We start from the raw sequence: 6,000 nt of genomic DNA on the forward strand, positions 1-6,000 counted from the left end.
CACTCTCTACCCACGGATGCAAGACTTTCCTCAGAATGCCTTCCCTCCCCCAAGAGTACATTTCCCCAACTCTGCATGGTGGGGGCAGGATTAACAACCCAAGTGCCCCAGTAGGTAGCTCTTCCTGTCCTACAGAACAGGCCAGGGTGAGTGTGTCCACTCCAAGTCCAGTCCTCCTCTAGGCCTGCCCACCCCTCTGAATGAGGATAGATGCCTCTTCCCATGGCCAATTGTCTGGGAGACAACTGCCGAATCTCCCACATGCGCGCACACATGCGTGTGTATACATGTATGTACACATGTGTGCATTAATTCTAAAACCTAAATGTGCACAGGACCAGGCAGGTCACATAAATCAGTGAAGTAGACTGGATAAAGGACGTTAGGGAGCATCAACGTCTGTGGAAACTGGCAAACACCTGCCCTGTCTAAAAGGAAAAAATGAACTAAGCTGCCAATTACTGCTGGTGGGATATGAACCCAATATTGCCAGATATTTTGGTTTTTCAAAAGAAGCCAGATAGTTATGTGAAATATCCCAATTCTTAACTAATGATGGCTGATTCCAATTTTTAAAAATCCTGGGCAGGACAAACGAAACATGTCCACCAGTCAAATTCTGCCCACAAACTGACAATATGTAAACCCAAACTCTGGTCTAAACCCAAACAGCGATAGAGAACTGTATTCTCAGCCATCCTCCAATCCGCAAGTTCACCCCTCATACCATGCAGCTAGTACTTAATTATAAAAGAACAGCTTGTTCCTTTTATTTAACCCCTCCTCTACCCTCCCTTTCCAGGAGAGCCTCTTCAGGCCTACTGGAATACCAAGAGTGCCCGATTTTGAATTACAGAAGTAATACATTTTCACTATTTAAATACATCAAAATAGCAGCAAAGAATATATAGTAACAAGCGAAACTGCATATTCTGTTAGGATGCACGCAGCTACACATGATACAAATCCTTATAAGGACATTTCCTAACAAGATGTCCAGGGGTAGCAATTTTAGGGTTGAGTCATCAACCCTGCAACGTCAGGACACCAGGTCCACATCTCCGCCTTGCTGCCCCAAGCACAGTGGCTCCTGTGCACAAGGGGCAAGTGGATAAGGGTCATGGACAGGCAACTTCAGTTTTTCATGCACCTCCATGCTCCCCCCAGCTCCTCTCCACTCCCAGAGGTGCCCAGCATTATCAGTTTCGGGTGTATCCTTCCACATTATTTCAGCCCACATACATATGCATTGTAGTAGACAGTTGTCCTTTTTTTTCTTCTTCTTCTTCTTTCCCCGTGCTGGAAGAGACACAATTTTTTCCTGTGTTTCTCCTCTCTATGGAATCAAGAATAAATCCTGAGTGGACTAAGCCAGTGATTGGTTTAAAGGTGGACCTGGAACCCAGCTCTGGCCAATGAAGTGTGAGAGAAGGTTGGTTGGAGCGTTCTGGAAAAAGTTTCTTTGCTCTTAAAGAAGAGGTACAGCAGAAAATTACAGTCCCTTTTCTTCCTCTGGTCACTGGAGCTTCTGAGTGTGATGCCTGGAACTGTAGCCACCATCGTGCACTTGTGAGAGAATCTAGTCAGAGGACAGCAAAGTAGAAAAATGGGAAGCAAGTGAGTCCTTGATGATGAAGTCAAGCCACTGAAGCTGCCTCCCTTGGACTTATTGCTATGTAAGATATGTCTTTAATGCTAAAACCAACTGTCTTGGGAATTTCTGTAACAAAGTCAAAATCATTCATCTGATTCACAAGTGAAGTTTTGTTTGACTTTTTTCTCATAAATGGGATCATAGTTATATGACTTACAAATGAAATCGGTTGCAAGGAATGAAACCCAGCCAGGATTAGAAAGGAAACTCTGGAATCAACCAGACCTGAGTGTGAAGCTGTCTGGCTCAGCCATTCGTCAGCTGTGTGACCTTGGGCTAGTCACTTGCACTCTCTGAGTCTTTGGACCTTTAGCTTTACAAAGGTGATGACATGCACTTTGCACAGTTACTATAAGGGTTAGGAATGAGATGTGTAAAGTACCTATAACACAGCATCTGACATCTAGTATTCACTATTAACTACTAATTGTAAAAATAGCAGCTATTTGTTGGGCACTTGTCATGCGTAGGGCACTGAGTTAAGCTCTTTTCTCAGATTATTTCATTAATCCTAACAACAGTAAGAGATAACACTATTTTACAGATGAGAAAAACTGAGGCTCCAATATGTTAAGCACCTTGTCCAAAGCCACAGTTAGTAGCCGGCCGAACTCGGGATTCAATCAGAAATGTCTGCCTGCCAAGTCTGCTTCCCAGGGTAGCTAACACATTTCACAGATGAAGAAACTGAGGCCCTGGGAGATGAAATGACCTATATAAAATTCAATGCTGCGTGAGCAGCAACCGGCTGACCAAATATTTCCCCTCCTTTGGGGCTGGGGTGACCAGCTGGAGAAGACCCTGGGGAGAGTGGAGGCAGGGACAGCCACTCAGCAGAGGAGTCAAGAGCATGGAAAATGTCTCTTTCAGCCAATTTTCCTGAGGAACCCTGGCTGAGGCTCAGGGCTGGGAATGGAAAGTGTGCAGGGAGGAGGCGGCAACCACGTTCATCCAGAGAAGCTGTTTGCAGAGCCCTGCTGGAAGAGCCAAGGGGAGGGGGCACTGCTGGGCCTGGAGGGGGTGCAGAGGAGAGGGGAGAGCAGATCTGGGAGGCCATGGCTCTGGCATCTGCCCAGGGCCTGGTCTCCTGGGAGAGGAGGAGCAGGCGTCCCTGGCCTCCCTGCTTCCTCCTTGGGCTCCCCCACTCCTCCAGCTCTTGCCATGCCTGCCCACTTGTCTGGGTATCAGCCACTCCTGGCATCGAGATGCTGGCAAACCCGACTCTCTAGCAGCTGTGGACAGCTGACTCAGGGAGGATGTGGTGACCAGGAAGGAGGATTGACCTTAATCTCAGAGATCTTGATCAGGCCCGGGCTTGAGAGCCATCAGTGTCATCAGGGGCCTGGTCTCTACAACATCAGTGAGGCCCCTCTGCCCAGAAAATCCCTCTTTACTCCTCACTGTGCCTGTGAGTATACCATTATAGAGAAAACTGAGGCTCATGTTCAGCCAGTATGCAAAGCCATGGCCATGCGGTTGTCAAAATATTTAGATGCATTCCTGCCAATTGTTAATAACCCTTGTCCCAAGTGCCCTTCAAGTACTCCCTCCCCAAACGTAATGGCCACTCCAGACGCTCTGCAGGGACAGTCCCCCAGATCTCCCCACTTACAGCCTCCAAAGGGGTAATACTTGCCATAGCAGGTCCATCAAGGGCAGTTCTAATTGGTCAGTAGCAGTCATTACTGCTGTGAATACTTTTCTTGTTGCCCCCTAGAAACAACCCTTTGGCTTAAAGTTTCACCTTATGTAAAGGCAAATGAGTAGAAGTTTAAAGGTGCAACCTCTTCATTTTACAGATGAGGAAACTAAGCCCAGAGAAGAAGCAGAGACTTGCCCAAAGTCACACAACCTTTCAGTATCAAAGAAAGCACTAGAACACAGGTCCCTGATTCCTGACACCTCCCTTGGGTGTCAACTTTTCTGGCCCTACAAACACTGGACTTTAGCAGATGATGGAAGGAGAGGAAGGGAAGGAACCTATCTCACGGCATAACAGATAGCCAATCATTTGGTGCCCCATTGTAGTCATAACAACCATCTCCTTGGTCACTATCTCTGCAGAGATTGTCGTCATGGCAACTTCGGGGGCACCAACTTCCTACACCCAAGCCTTAAGATAAACCCAGAAGCAAGTCTGTTCCATAGCACTGATCCAGATCAGAGTAGGAAAGAGACTTGCCCAATATCACACAGCAACTTGGTGGTGAAGCCAAGCTTCCTGGTTCCCAGCCCATGGTTCTCACAGCTGCCCCACTCTCTCCACTGCTGACACACACGCGCACACACATACACACCATTTTTCTGCCTGCCTTCGTGCTTCCCACATTCCTCCCACCCTCAGTCAGGATCTCCTTCCCACGGCATCTCACCCTTGGCTGCCTATCAGCCAGCTCATCCTCCTGGGAACAGGCTGACAAGAGTTTAGCAGCAGGGTTTTTCATCGTTAACTGGGGGCTCCCTGAAGACCAAAAAGCCTTCACTGCTTGCCCCCCAAAGGAAATAATCTCCAATGGCAGAAGTTCAGACATTGGGTTTAGGATCGAGGTGCTCTTTTTCGGTGATTAGTCCCTGTCCCCTGCATACGGCCAAACAGAGCTGCCCTGCTGTGGAGAGAGCCTTTGGCTGGGAGGATGGATTCCGGAAGATAGCCCTGCTCTGAGCCGGACCTCCTGTGTGACCCTTATCAAGCCTTTTCTCCTATGTGGGATTCGGGATCCCCACCTGAGAGAGAGGGATGAGCATACTGTTGTACAGCCCACCCCACCCCACCCCCACTGCCCCCATCTTAAAGCCTCTGGGACCAGATGCAATCTAGTGTCCTTATTACTATACAGGGGTGCCAGTAGCATAAAGAACTGGCCTACCTTCCTGCTGTCTCCTTTTAGAATAATGGACTCTCAGGACCGGAAGGATGTCTCAAGAACAGAGAAGAGTTTGAGCCAAAGCAGGGAGGCTGAGGTGGGATTTAGGGAACCTAGGAGTAGTTTTGTGGGGCAAAGAAAAATTAGGCTAGAACAAGAGGCCAGGGGTGATTGGAAAGGGTCAGTGTGCAGTCCCAGGGGTGAGAATATTCTCCTTGGGCCTCAGGGCATCACCGAAGACTCAGAGGCAGTCTCCTGCCTGGGTCTGACACATGTAATTCTAATACTGTGGGGTACAGCTGGGTAGGACTGGAGACAGCCTGGATGCAAAAGAGAGCAAGGTGCACTTTGGGAAATCATTTGCTCATCCATTCATTCCATGAATATTCATGAGAAACAACCCAAGCTGTGTGACCCTAGGCAAACTGTTCAGTCTCTCTGTAACTCAGATTCCTTCATCTGATGGGCAGAGGACGGTAGTGTGGGGATCAAAGGAATTAGTATGTATAAGTGGTAAACAGGCATTATTGTGCATCTGCTACAGGCCTGGCACTCTGTAGACAGCAGATATACAGTGTGAAAACCACTTGCAAAGTTCCTGCCCTCAAGGAGCTCACAGGCCTTTGGGGGAGACAAATCAGAAAAGAAAAATTCGTAAAAATAGAAATAATAAAAATAATCACAAAGTGTCGCAGCAAACGTAAATCTTAGCCCCCAAAACTGAGGTGTGCAAGAAACAGTCATTGCTTTATTTTCTCAAAACTAAATTAAATTCTGCTCCTAGCCCCCATCCTGCTGGGCTGGAGGAAAATTGAATGCCCATCCTTACCTGAGACTACTCCCTGCCAGGGGACAAGGAGGGAAGCCAGGTGGCTCTTCCTGGCACTGGACCACCGGGAGGCCTCTGACCTCAGTGCCCAAGCTCTGGACGTTCTGCTCCCAAGCCAATAAGGGACTTGGGAGTCTTGCCTGAGGCTGGGATCACCAGGCCTGGGTCCAGCCTCCCCAACCACACCGTCCATCCATCCCCACAGAGTCTGGTCACTTCTTGGGGCACTGCCAAGTCAGGGGCAGAAGGGGCCCATGATTACAGACTCCACCAGCCTTCCTTCCCTTCACAGCCTCCAAGAGTTCCTTTCTCTCCCCTTGTCTTTGCCCTCAGTAGTGATAAGTGTCCTCTCTATACCAAGTGCTCACAAACTCTGCCTCCAGGGGCCAAACAGGTTTAAAAAAAAAAAAAAAGTGTAAGACCTGGTGACATGAAAGCACATGCCCCACCTAAAGGGGACAGCCACAACACACTACTACTAACAGCCAGTGAAGCCTGGTGGTTACAGACCTGGACTCCAGAGCTGTGCTGCTAGTTGGCTTGGGTTCAAATTCTGGTGCTGCTATTTATCCTCTGTAAGTCCTTACGCAAGTAACTTAACCTCTTAGAGCCTGTTTCCTCAACCATAAAAAGGAATAATACTCATACCTACC

Source organism: Choloepus didactylus, chromosome 19 (assembly GCF_015220235.1).
Source record: "Choloepus didactylus isolate mChoDid1 chromosome 19, mChoDid1.pri, whole genome shotgun sequence".
NCBI classification, from domain to species: Eukaryota; Metazoa; Chordata; class Mammalia; order Pilosa; family Megalonychidae; genus Choloepus; species Choloepus didactylus.